This window comes from Carettochelys insculpta, chromosome 3 (genome assembly GCF_033958435.1).
Source record: "Carettochelys insculpta isolate YL-2023 chromosome 3, ASM3395843v1, whole genome shotgun sequence".
NCBI classification, from domain to species: Eukaryota; Metazoa; Chordata; order Testudines; family Carettochelyidae; genus Carettochelys; species Carettochelys insculpta.
This window is the reverse complement of record NC_134139.1, coordinates 85,860,226-85,873,485: the sequence shown is the minus strand read 5'-3', so window position 1 is coordinate 85,873,485 and position 13,260 is coordinate 85,860,226. Positions and strand designations below refer to the sequence as shown.

The window sequence follows — 13,260 nt, the reverse complement described above, 5'->3', positions numbered from 1 at the left end:
ATTTCTTGAACATTCCCTTTGTCTTGTAGAAAAGGAATAATGGTCGCTATGCTAGAGTTTCCTTACAGTTATGAGCTGCTATGTATACCAAATATTTTAATATTTATCACCCACAAACATAATGTATTGTCTTGCGTGGTCCTTGGTGTGTTTCACTTATCCTCACTTGACTTCTAGAGCTTTCTGAACGGGCTAATACATTAATATAGGCTCATTTACACTCTTAAATGACCTACATTTAGATGATGAGTCCAGAGGCTTGGCAATAGAACTGCATTCTGGTGTTTGTGTGCACAGGTGTAGGTGAGAATCCTTCATTTCTTTGAAAGATGGAACAACATATTTCTAATCAGTCAGCACAGTAATTGCTGCTGTGCAAAGATGGGGTGAAGGTTAGAGTGAGTAAAATAATGGGGATCCTCCCTGTCTAATGATCAGACCACTCGCAAGGTCAGAAAAAATGCACATCAGACTGGAAGAAAGAAGGAAAGAAAGAATGCATACCAGAAAAAAAAAGAACAAAATCATTCTTTCTACTAGATGCTGAAGTATCATTAGTGAAAAGAATGCAAGGGGTTATTCCCATTCTGTTGTTGACTAATTTATATGTTCTTCCTACAGATAGCTTCTGAAAAAGACCTATTGTTTGTTTTTTGTATAGTGACACAGTATCTATTGTTTATAACTGTAATCATAGCACGCATAGCTGACAATGTGGGATGGTGGGACGGGCTGTATTTCCCCCTCTGGTTCATCAGACACTGTGTCCTTTATCTTTTACCACAGTTCTTTTGTCAAATATTTAATGATTCTCTAGCCAAATTTATGTATTAAGATCAACTTCTAAAATATTTGTTACCTTTCATTGTTTTGGAAACACTTGACCATTGTTTTTTGTGCCTCATGTAGGCACAACATTTTTTGTCCCCTATTTTTTTGGTGACATTTCATGTTTTTTCTAACTTTCTGAGAGTGGCTACTTCTGTTCATTCCCAAGGTCTGGTATGTTAGAACACTGTCAATTTTTGTCCAGATGCAGACATCTCCAACATCTGCACATGGCTGTCAGAGGATTTGCTCTTGTAGAAAATTACTTGATAAATGCTATTAGCTCTTCTGGTCTCAATTTACTTATTCTGCTGGACTATCCTTCAGTTTAAGAACAAGTTCAGAAATCCCATGTGTAAAACAAATATGTGGAGACTGCATATTAGTGATACATTATTTCTTTCACATTCTGAAAATGCATTGTTTCCAAGATGATTGAAGGTTACATTAAAAAGGAATCAAGTCTGACTCATTCTGAAAAAATCAGAGAAAAGAGGTTCTAAGTATATCTGACAAAACTTTTGTGCTTTCTCTTTTTTAATAGTTATCACGGAATCTGTGTAAGTGTGAACTGATAAGTACAATTCTTTTTAGTATGTGAATACTGTAATGTAATGTATTGTTTTCAGGCAGTGATCTTTACTTTTGTTGGCACCATTCAGAGGGTTAGTATCAAGTCACCATTTGCTGCAGTGTTGGAATTTGCCATTTCTAGGATATGAATACTCTTGTCAAAGTTGTGGAAAACTGCCAACAAGACAATTTGGCCACTGGGGTGTCAAGCAAGTGAGCACAAGAAATGACACTTCTTGTCAACTGATCATCAAGATATTGTGCCCAAGGCCTTTGCCATACGGTACTATTTGCATTCCTAGTAACTTGAACAAAGGGACAGGGAAATGCAGAATGGTTGTAATGCACATTGGGTTGAATTTTACAGAAAAAGGTCCACTTTCCATTGGACAGTTCTGGTTTACAACATCCAGAATTTCAGCAAATAATATTAACCTCTTCTCCAAAACTTTCACCCAAGAATCTTAAAGCATTTACAAACTTCACCTATTAGATTCCTACAACACCTTGTTGGGAAAGGCAGATTATATTATTTCCATTTCATAGATGAATGAGCTGAGACACGTGCACACACAAGAAAAATCAGAAGAGCTGAAAATAGAAGACATAGGGCAGATTTCATCCTACTGAAACAGATCTTGAATGCGTTGTAGAAGAAGGTCTATCAGGAAGACAGTTTCTGATCCTAAACCACTTGGCCCAGGCACTGTCATCTTACTGGGAGAAGGGTGGTCTAGCCTAATTTTTGGAGTGGGTATCAGGTTTAAAAATCAAAACAGTAACTAGAGCTGGAACCGTAGTCAAGTCAAACTGGAGAACAGGAACTGGAATGGAGAGAGTATTGGGCAAGGAAGGATTTAAGGCCATGGTAAGACAGAGGGAAGGCTGGGTGAAAGGCAGGCGCAGCAGGAAAAAGGTAATGCAGGATCAGGCACAGTAATGGTTATGAACATTGAGAAGCCACCTTGCTGGCCTCTGCAGCCTCTCAGGCAGTGCAGTTAATCAGGCAGCCTGCAAAAGACCAGCTGTACTAAGAGGCTGTCTGGAGTCCAGTTCTGTTGAAGGTCCTCATTACTGACAGGCAGAAATTAGATCTGCAACTCTGGTACATCAGAGCTCCATTCTGCCATGCTCCTGCATTCCCTGCTTCTAAAACACTTCTGCTCTGGCTGCTTCCCCTTCCTTGTTGAAAGTTGTGGCTATGGCTGCTACACAAGGCAGCTTTTTGCTGGTGGACAGTTCCTCTGTGCTAGTGCTTGTTTGCATATTTAATTTTAGACATTACCTGGGGTGAATCATCTCTCTGAGCCTTCCCAAATTTCCAAGGCCAATCCTGTGCCTGATGTGATCATAGTGAGAGGTGGTCAGTTACATTTGAGGAGAGAATTCTTTAACAGGCCACCAAACATGCTGAAGCCTACACTGGTACTCTCTTAAAATAGGAGGCTGCCTTATCAGGGAGATTTCTAGTACAGGTCTTGCAATATTAAAGGTGCCTATTCAGATTGTGTCTGGGGATCTTTACATTTGTGTCCACAGTGTCCACACAAGGAAGTTATAGAGCAGCACCCTGGGTGCACTACTTGTCATACACCCCTAGTTTGAACTTTGGGGCACTTCAGACATGCTCTAAGAGAGGAAAGGCTGAGAACAAAAGGCCAAGGTGCTTCTTGTGAAGAAGCAGTGCACCACTGGGGGGGGTCTGCCTTCTGAAATGTGGATGAGTCAGATTTAAAGACAACAGGGGCCTTAAATCTTCCTAGCTAGTCTGTGTGTAAAACAGAAGCGAAGCTGACAGGAACATAACACATTGCAAGCTTCAACTGTTTGTATTAGGAAGATCATACTTACTACATTTTCACAACAAACTGATATTCTGTTACAATGATCTTTAGTTATTAAACTTGAACTCTAAATGCCAAGATCACAAACTAAGCAGAGTTTGTGCATCAAACATGTCTCAGCTCATGCATGCTTTCATAACAGTATATAGAAATGCTATTAGTACAGAGGAGTTCCATTCCATGAATACTGTTGAAGATATATTGATAAAAGTCTAGCACTAAGCTGCAAATAACTATGACCTTTGCAGTTTTCTCTGGGCAATAGGCTGAAAATAAAATCTGATTCTTCCCATGACTATGAAATAGTTGAGTTATATAAACTAAATTGTACACTTCTGATAGATAAATTGCATAACTTAAAAAATGCAGTATTACCTCTTTCTAAGCAGAACTAATGTGTTAAATATGAATAGGTTGCCATGTTTTATTTCTCTTCCAAGTCATTCACAATAATCTGTTTAGGATTTGTTTGTTTGTTAGGCCCCAGTGTTTGTGCCTGGCCAGAATGAAACTGGATATCCTCATATCTAAAAGGCCATATTATGTTATTGGGCTTCTGTAGCTGTTATTGGGCAAGCAAGTTTTGCTGTATGGTAGGTATAATTTATAATCTACAAAATAAACCCAGCAGGCTAAAAGCCTTTTAAAAAATACGATAGGTAGAAATGAAGTTTTAAGAGGTGCCATAGTATCCGACACACACTGAAAGAATTTTTAAAACACACTTCATTAAGGTCCATATTTTTTCAAGATATGGCAGGCTATGGTAATATCATACATGATCTTTTTGAATCAAGTTATTTTAAATCCTTCCAGCAACTCAAGACCCAGCTTTCTCTTCCTGAATCAGGTTTGTGTGAATGCCTGTGTGGTGGTACTCAGAGCTCTGAATACATCATGCTTAACTAAAGAGATTGGATGCTTTGTGCTCAATGAACTTGATGTAACTAAGGTCTAAACTATACACTTACATCGGTTTAACTGTGTTACTTAGGGATGTGAAACACTCACAGGCCTGAGTGACATAGTTATACCAACACAATCCCTGGTGTAGACAGTGTGGGACAGTTTGATTAACTACACTGATGGGAGAATCTCAGAAAATTATGTCTTTTCTCCTAACCTTCTCAGTGTCCCGAAAGCAAGATAGCCCATATATTTGGAGATTCATTTTAGTTCTGCTTAGTTTCAAGTATAGGTATCATCAGTACCAAAGGGTGGCCTCATTTCTGCCCCGACTTACATTTTTACTCCAGTTGAATAAATCCTGCTCACATCGGGCATGCACCGCAGCTAATCCCATTGACTTCTATGGAACTTCTACTGGGAGTAAAATACTGTAGGTTTGGCCTGGGAGGAAATCAATGCAGAATTTTTCTATACATATTCACATAAAGAAGCCACTTAGCACATAGCAAACATTGACACTGTAATAGTTACAGTGGTGTAGCCATATGAGTCTATATTTTCACAAAACAAAAAAGCAGTCTTGCAGCAGTTTAAAGACTAACAAAATGATTTATTAGGTGATGAGCTTTTGTGGGGCAGATGCAATTCTTTAGATCCGGAAATTCTGTAAAAGTAAACTGGCACAACGAGAATTTAACAGAAAAATAGAAAAAAATTAAATGAAAATTGATGAACCAGCTACACAGAACAGAAGGAGGGAGGTTGAAGCGAGGGACAGGGGGAAGAAAATTATTTACTTTATGTATCTATTAAGTTAAGTGAGTTACCTGAGGTCACTACAAATTTCAAAGATAGGAGTAAAAGTAAAAGAGTAAAGTAAAAGAAATGGCTATATAGCAGGATAGTGCTGCAGAATTCATCCTCATTATGGACTTAGTTTAACTGCTAAAGAAGTTCACTTCACCTCAGGTTTTGTTGATGTTTTGCTTTTCTTTCAGTTGATTAGTTCATATCACAATTATCTGAGTTTGCATCACACTTCTACGGTCCCTAGAAGAGAAACAAAAAGAGGTCCTGTGGCACCTTATAGACTAGCATAGCACCTTATAGCCTCACGCATCTGACAAAGCGGGTCTTTACCCACAAAAGCTTATTCTCCAAAATATGTTAGTCTACAAGGTGGCACAGGACTTCTTGTTGTTTTTGAAGATATAGACTAACACGGCTACCTCTGATTCCCTGGAGAAGTTAGTTCAGTTCATTTTTCTGTAGCGCAGTAATGACAACTTCAGGTATTAGTAACATGCATTGTTATAACAATGTGATCAAAAATTAATACAAGCAGTGTGTACCATAGGAGGCCAGCTCTGGTGTCTTTATAAGACTAACAGATTTTGAAATAGACTGGAGAAACATACTTGTCCTTTAATACGTAAGAGCAGCTTTTAGACAACAGTCATTGCATAGGATTTGGTAAAAATACCTTTTTCATTAATTGTATGACTCATTGCATCATTTAGCCAGCTGATCCTTCTCCTCGTGAATATTCCATGTTCTTTTATCTTGCCTTAATTGGCATCATGCAGTCTAAACATGAAGGACTAAATCTGAGCTATTAGTTTCACCAAAGTCAATGGGATTATTTGTATCAGCAAAACTAGCCTGCTATTATTCACCACATACTTGTACAGGCACTGAGACAACTATTAATTTATACCTTCTCAGTATACATCTTTCTCCCTTCATTTTATTTCATATTTCAGTTGGAGTCGTGAATAAAAGCTTATTATTAATAATCGTAAAAGACAATTGTCAAAATCCTAGCTGGTATAAATAAGTGCAGCTCTATTAATGACAATGGATTTGCACTAATTTAGTCAAGATGAGGTTCTGGCCCAATAGTGGATAGAAAATAATAGCTGTAAAGAAAAAGTATTGCTGTCTGTCAAACGAAGGTCTACAGCTCACTTTGTAACCTGCATCAGAAAAAAAGACAGTTACTAAGAACTGGTAAAATAGCAAGAAAAATACATTATAGTGTAAGAAAGCTACACTATGCATTCATGTTAATGTACGTGAAATTACTATAGCATGTCAGAATGCCTTACTGAAAAATCTGAAAGGATATTCTCAGTTACAATATTGTCCACTTACCTATATACACATTTCGTATGTTTTTCTTCATATGGTGCCACAGGCATTCCCTGCCTCAGTTTTTGATCTTGTCCCTTTTAGAATTCCCTTGCTGATTATCAAGTTATCACATCCCAAGACAGCCTGAAATAAAGACTCTTTCCCCTTATTGTTCCACTGACTACTTGGGGGGAGGGATAGCTCAGTGATTTGAGCATTGGCCTGCTAAATTGGCCCAGGCTTGTGAGCTCAATCCTTGAGAGAGCCTATTAGTGAGGGATGGTGATAGGTCCTGCTGTGAGGGCAGGGGATTGGACTCAATGACCTCTGAAGGTTCCCTCCCAGCTCTATGATATAGGTGTACATATCCATATACAAAGTAACATAGTTTCAGCAGAAGAGACTGAAAGAGCCTCGCTGCCCAAATACACGGTAGCTTGGTGTTCAGGTGTCTCGCCTGGAATGCTGAGACCCAAATTCAAGTACCTCCTCCAAATCAGACAGAGCAGGCACTTGAAAAATGGCTCCCACATCCTAGATGAGTGCCCTAACCACTGGGCTACTGGTACAGTGGAGTATCTCAGTCTCTGGCTTTTATGGGAGAGAACTGACCTGGTTTAGGCTCGTAATTCCAGTGGATGGTGAATCCCAAACTGAGACAGGCATCTCTCTTCAGTTCAGTGTTAGGTACCTAGCTATGCTTCTCAAAGAGAAGGCAGGGTCTAGGTCTAGCTCCTCTTCTGTCATCAGCTTTTCCTTCTGGCTTAGGAAGATTTCTGCTCATCTTACTGACTTCTGAGTGGCTCTTTGTGGATATATCTTTAAGAGACTTGGCCAATGTCAAACAGACACTCTGTGGTAGAGCTGTGACTCAAAACCATATGTCTCAAATGTACAGCTGGAATCTTAATCACTGGGCAATGCTTCCTCTCTGATCACAGCCTGTGAACAAGCTGTGGAATGCAACAGTATATGTTCTATTACTTGAATGAGCCAGAATAGACCATATATCACACACTAGCTTTCTCCAAGTTGACCATGATTCAACCACAGCTGCACTCCTTCCTCCCATAATAAGGACAAAGAGTGGGTGTGCCCTTTTAACCCAGGCTACTTGCTGCTTTTTCCCTCCTTCCTCCAGGCACAAGGGATATTGGTCGTTTTGGCAGAGAGTTCCCTGTTGGATCCTCAGAGGACTGATACAAGTCACTGTAGATCATCTGCTATTGCTGTGTAAGGATGTGAGACGTGGCTCTAAAGGCCAAAAATTATCCTCCATTTTGGATGTCAGGGCTCTGGCTTGTTGCTTTCGACATCAGGACTCTTGTTATTGTTGTGTTTAGAATTTTGTAATGTTGAATAAGTTAAGCCCTTCCTGACTTAAAAAAGAACATTACATTTCAGACTGTAGATCTTAATAAATCTTCTAGTCTAATAATGGGAACATACAAACAAGTGCTTGACTTCAACACATGCCTAATTGTTTTTCTGAATTGGAATGATTCAGGGAATGGTGTAAAGCAAATCTTAGTCATCAAAACTTTCACTGGCTGTATACCACTGATGGGTTATCGGGATACATTTTCAAATGAAATATTTGAAAATTACTTTCCTGTATAGTTTTGAGTTAAGGATTCCACCTTTTTTACAGCAGACCACATCATTACCTAAAGCAAGTCTAAAGCATACATAACTCCTTACTTAGTTTTAGATGTTTTAACCTGTATTAGGTAAATACAGAATGCTGAACGCAAGCCATAAAAGTAAGTTGATGATTTTAGCTAGGATAATTTGTAAGGATATGTATGAGGCCACTTAGGCTGTGTCTACACTGGCACAAATCTTCAAAATAGCCATGCTAATGGCCATTTCAAAGATTACTAATGAGGCGCTGAATTGAATATTCAGCGCCTCATTAGCAGTAGCACGCTTCCAGCCATGGCGCTCTGAAAACGCTGCTTTCGAACGCCCCAGCTCGGCACGGCTACACAGGGGTCCTTTTCGAAAGGACCCCATACATTTTGAAATCCCCTTATTTCCCTCAGTTGCTATTTTTAACATAGTGATATTTGGCCATTGAAAATTTAGACATTCTTGACCAAATTTGCATGCTGGCAGTTAGGCAACTTAAGGAATATTGAGGCTCCTATATCAGTGGTCTGATTTTTGGAGTAGATTCCATGTGATAAATAAGGATTCACAGTTTCAGAGAAGAGGCCATTGTGATCATCTAGTCTGACCTCCTGTATAACAGAAGCCATAGAACTTCCCGAAAATAATTTCTATAGCAGGTTTTTTAGAAAAAAAAAATCTTGATTTGAAATTGATCAGTGATGAAGATTTCATCATAGCCCTTGGTATATAGTGCCAATGGTTAATTACTCTCGTTTAAAATTAACCTTTTTTCCTGTCTCTGTTTATCTAGCTTTGACTTCCAGCCACTGAATTGTGTTATACCTTTATCTGCTAGACTGAAGAATCCATTATAGTTATTCCCAATATAGATACTTACAAACTATAATCAAGTCACCCCTTAACCTTCTCTTTGTCAAGCTAAATAGATTGAGCTTTTTGAGTCTATAAATCATGTTTTCTATCTCCCTTAATCATTCTTGTGGCTCTTTTTGCTACCCTCTCCTATTTATCATCCTTCTTGATTTATGGGCGCCAGACTTGAACACCCAAGTTAAAAAAAAAAAAGTTGGCATATGTCATTAAAATTATGGATGGGTTTATATCATGATGTAATACTGAAAATAATGTGATTTCTGTGCTAAATAGAACTTAGGGTTTTTTAAAATGCAGACATTACCCCACAACCTATTCAGTTCCCCAATTCAGAGGAATCATTTACAGTATTTTTACAATGACAACAAAAAGCTAACTGCTGTGGACTTTAAAAAGTTCTATGGGGGGCACATTGTAAACACACAGATAAAGTGACTGGAAGCTTCAAGATACAGACCATCCTTGTGCAAAATGTCTTTAGAAATCAATTTAACCTTGCAGATGCTGTGGACATCCTATCCAGTCATTTGACAGGCTGGAAAGCATCTGCATTCTCTTTTCATAAATGTGTTAAATCATTCAAAACAATGTTCTGCTTTACCAGTTACTGACTCTAGCATCAGTTGCTAGGGAAAGGTAGGCACTGCAAACAAAAAGACAGATATGAAGACTCAATACAGAGAACAATGTTCATGTAAAGGGGCATGGAAGTGTTCTTTTGTGTTTCGAAGAATAATTAATACCTCAGCTCTTCCAGCCAGTGAGTAATCTACTAGGAAATGCTCTTCTTTTTTCCCATTACTGCTTGATTATATTTTACATCATCAGATAAAAAGGCTGCACCTGTAACTTTCAAAACTGCCAAGAGGATTTGGATGCCCATTTCCAATAAATTATTTCCCTCCATCCTTTAGGAAGCTTTGGAGAGCTCAGCGTTTGTCTACTCTGTGCCAAGCTTTCTACTTTGCATATAATCTCCTAACATTCACTGTCAAGTATCGGAGGGGTAGCCGTGTTAGTCTGGATCTGTAACCGCAACGAAGGGTCCTGTGGCACCTTATAGGCTAACAGAAAAGTTTTGAGCATGAGCTTTCATGAGCACAGACTCCTTCAGATGCTGGTCTTGGAAATCTGCAGGGCCAGGTATAAATAAGCCAGAGCAAGGGTGGGGATAACAAGGTTAGCTCAGTCAGCAAGGGTGAGGCTTACTACCAGCAGTTGATCTGGAGATGTAAACACCAAGGGAGGGGAAGCTGCTTCTGTATTTACCCAGCCATTCGCAGTCTTTGTTTAAGCCAGAGCTGAGGGCGTCGAATTTGCAGATGAATTGTAGCTCAGAAATTTCTCTTTGGAGTCTGGTCCTGAAATTTCTTTGCTGTAGGATAGCTACTTTTAAGTCTGCTACTGTGTGGCCTGGGAGATTGAAGTGGTCTCCTATGGGTTTTTGTATATTGCCATTTCTGATATCTGATTTGTGTGCATTTATTCTTTTACGTAGAGACTGTCCAGTTTGTCCGATGTATATAGCAGAGGGGCATTGCTGGCACATGATGGCATAAATTATATTGGTAGATGTGCAGCTGAATGAACCCACGATGGTGTGGCTTATCTGGTTAGGTCCTGTAATGGTGTTTGTTAGTAGCAGTTCAGCTGTGACCGTGAGAATGCTCTTGTGTGCTGAGTGCTGGTGTTTTTTACCACCATGTCACCTCTAGCTGCTCAGCACACAGTTAGATGGGATCTGGGAGGAGGTGGGGGAAGGAAACAGTCAGTGACCACAGTAAAGTTGCAATAATATTACAGCAACTAGAGTTTATACAAAAAACTGTGTGTAGTTAATGCTCAAATGGCTCAGCTAATCAATGTACCCAATTTAATTCTTGCCCAAAAGTTGTAATACAGTCTGAGTTGTTCAAAAGAGTGAGGGTTACACCTGGCCTCCCCAAAAGCTAAAACTATTGAAAATTTCACAAGAGAGTTTATTGTCATGAGGATTTCAGAGCAAATATTCTGATTCTAGTGGTCTAGGTGAACCCCATATGGTTTAGGTCACATTGTTTCAGCTGGCAGAATTGCTATTGGGAGAGATTTTTGATTATTCACTGCTCCTCACATTTGCCACAAGCATTTAAGGGGATAAAATAGTTTATTGGCCTCACCATTCTACAACAGCAGCACCTGGAAATGGTCTTTTAATTTTGATAATGCAGCATATGCTATATAAGTCTTGTCTTAATTCTTGAGACAATTTACCCTAAATTTATCAGAGAAATGGGAAATTCTCAGAGCAAGCCACACAAAAGATCCTCAGAGTTCTCTTTAAAGTTTACCCACACAGATCTGTTGTTACTGGCAGACTCTTTCCAATTATCTGCATTAGCATTATTTTATGTACAGTGGAAATGTTAATGAACTCATTTGTAATAGCTACTGGAGCAATTAGGATAAGCTGCATAGTCACTGTTTTGATAGGCAAAATACAGGCACTACCCTTTTGCCATTTATTTACCCTTCATTAACAACATTCATTTTCTGATGATAGCAAATAGACCTCACAGCTTAAATGTAAAGGGTATTTGTTTACTTCATTCTAGTAAGAATGGTAATAAGAAGTAGCACGTGAAGATAGGAACTAATAAGAATGCCGAATTAAAAATTGCATATTCATGAACCTTGTACCTTTAATAATTCTGTTTTGGGACCCAGTGATCCCACATAAGAGCTTAAAATGAATTGTAACTTTACCCTAACCTTCTCTCACTTTCCCAGCTCACATCTCTTTCTTCTTCCATGATTTGCTGAGGTCTCTCAGGCCTTGCCTATACATAGGCTGTCAACTTAAGTTACGCAATTTCAGATATGTGAATAATGTCCATAAGTCCGCTTTCTGCCAGTTTTTCAGAGTGGTAAATCAACAGCTGATGCTCTCCCATTGACTTTGCCTACTCTTCTTTTGGTGGAATACCACAGTCAATGGGCGAATGCTCAGTGCATTCGCATCTATACTGCATGATAAATTGACACCCCTGCACTGGATCGATTGTGAAGACATGCTCTCAGAATGACAATGGGGTGAAGTGGAGTAGAGCCAACATATCCAGCTAGCTTTCCACTGGTTGTTGATGCTGCATTTTTCATAGTCTCATTCACAGATCTGTAGATTTTAAGGCCAGAAGGGACCTTATTGTCATCTAGTTCCAGTCTGACCTGCAAAACACAAGCCATAGAACCTTATCCAGTAGTTTCTGCATCAAGCCTATAACAGTTTAGCACTTGATCATTTTTCATTGTTCTCAACAGCAGTGGCAAAATCCTCCATTGTTCTCAATAGGGGCATTCTCTCTTGATCTCAGTGGGAGTTACTAGTGATGTTGAGCTCATCTGAATATATTTCAAACCCTGTGTTTTCCAGAGCAGTGTTTCTCAACCTTTTTGATATCAGGAATCAGCTTTCTACATTCTTAAACTGTGCCAGGGTCAGGAAGATCTCAGACTGGCACTGTTCCATGGAATGGTTAGAGTCAGCAAAACACTTCAATATATCAAGTAGGTAAATAAGTTCCAAGTTGAACCCCAAAATGAACTCTCTTAGCTCAGTGCTGAACCCTAAATTTAAAACTCACTTCCATCTCATAGTAGCATGTTTTAAATAAATAATCTTGTGGTGAGGAGAATACTACTCATTGCAGATGCCTCCGTTCGGAGAGTAAGGGTCCAAAAAGTGAGGACATTTTTTATATTTTATTTATGAGCCAGTGAATGAAAGTAGAAGTAACTACAGAGCAAGAATCTTTTCACAGCTCTGGACTGGAGGAGTTTTTTTTCTGAGGTTAATCTTAGAGTATCAGCATTGTCAGAACAACTATAAATGATGATGTGGTACAGCCAATACAGATTCCTTTACATCAGGAACAAAGCTGAAGCCACTACAACCCATTTCACTTTGGATATAATTCTAGATTTCATCAGTGTAGCTCACTTATAACATCTATCCATTTTATTTTGAATAAAGCAGTAAATACACTTAGTATAGTAACATACAGGAAATCAAATCATGACTTTTAGCTAAGGGTAATATTAAAAATTTCCATTCCATATGGATGTCACCAAAAGGAATTGTCACACAGCTGCTAGGTTTTTAATGACATATGGGAGTAGTCTTTTTTTATACAAATACTTATAGCAATGCTATTCTTGCTTTCCACATTTTTGTGCCATCATGACTTTAAGTATGACTATAGTTTGATGGTCAACATGAATTTCAGATATACTGTTTGTGCTTGTGTTAGCAATCTATTTAGAATCTCTTAAAATTAGCATACTTAAATCTCCGATTCATGAAAACTTATCTACCTTATAATATCTAACTTGATTTGATTGCTCATTCTGAGATTGATCTTTAGTTTAGAATTTAAGTCTCTCACATCCTATAGGAAGTGAATTTAGCTTTTTACATGGTATAGAT

At 38.7% G+C, this 13,260-nt stretch overlaps 1 protein-coding gene and 1 long non-coding RNA gene across 5 annotated transcripts in view; one reads left to right on the top strand and one right to left on the bottom strand.

The window, feature by feature from the left end:
* Positions 1-13,260, top strand: part of PACRG (parkin coregulated) — a 435,595-nt gene that overhangs the window by 353,049 nt on the left and 69,286 nt on the right. The gene's annotated exons all lie outside the window — the stretch shown is intronic.
* The window catches only part of LOC142011210 (uncharacterized), a 144,272-nt gene continuing 135,819 nt past the window's right edge, over positions 4,808-13,260 (bottom strand). The window contains exon 8 of one of the 2 annotated variants that reach the window (XR_012645006.1): positions 4,808-6,130. This is a non-coding gene — a long non-coding RNA (uncharacterized LOC142011210). Of the gene's footprint in view, positions 6,131-10,651; positions 12,003-13,260 lie in introns of those variants that run through there. The other variant, XR_012645007.1, reaches the window with a different exon arrangement.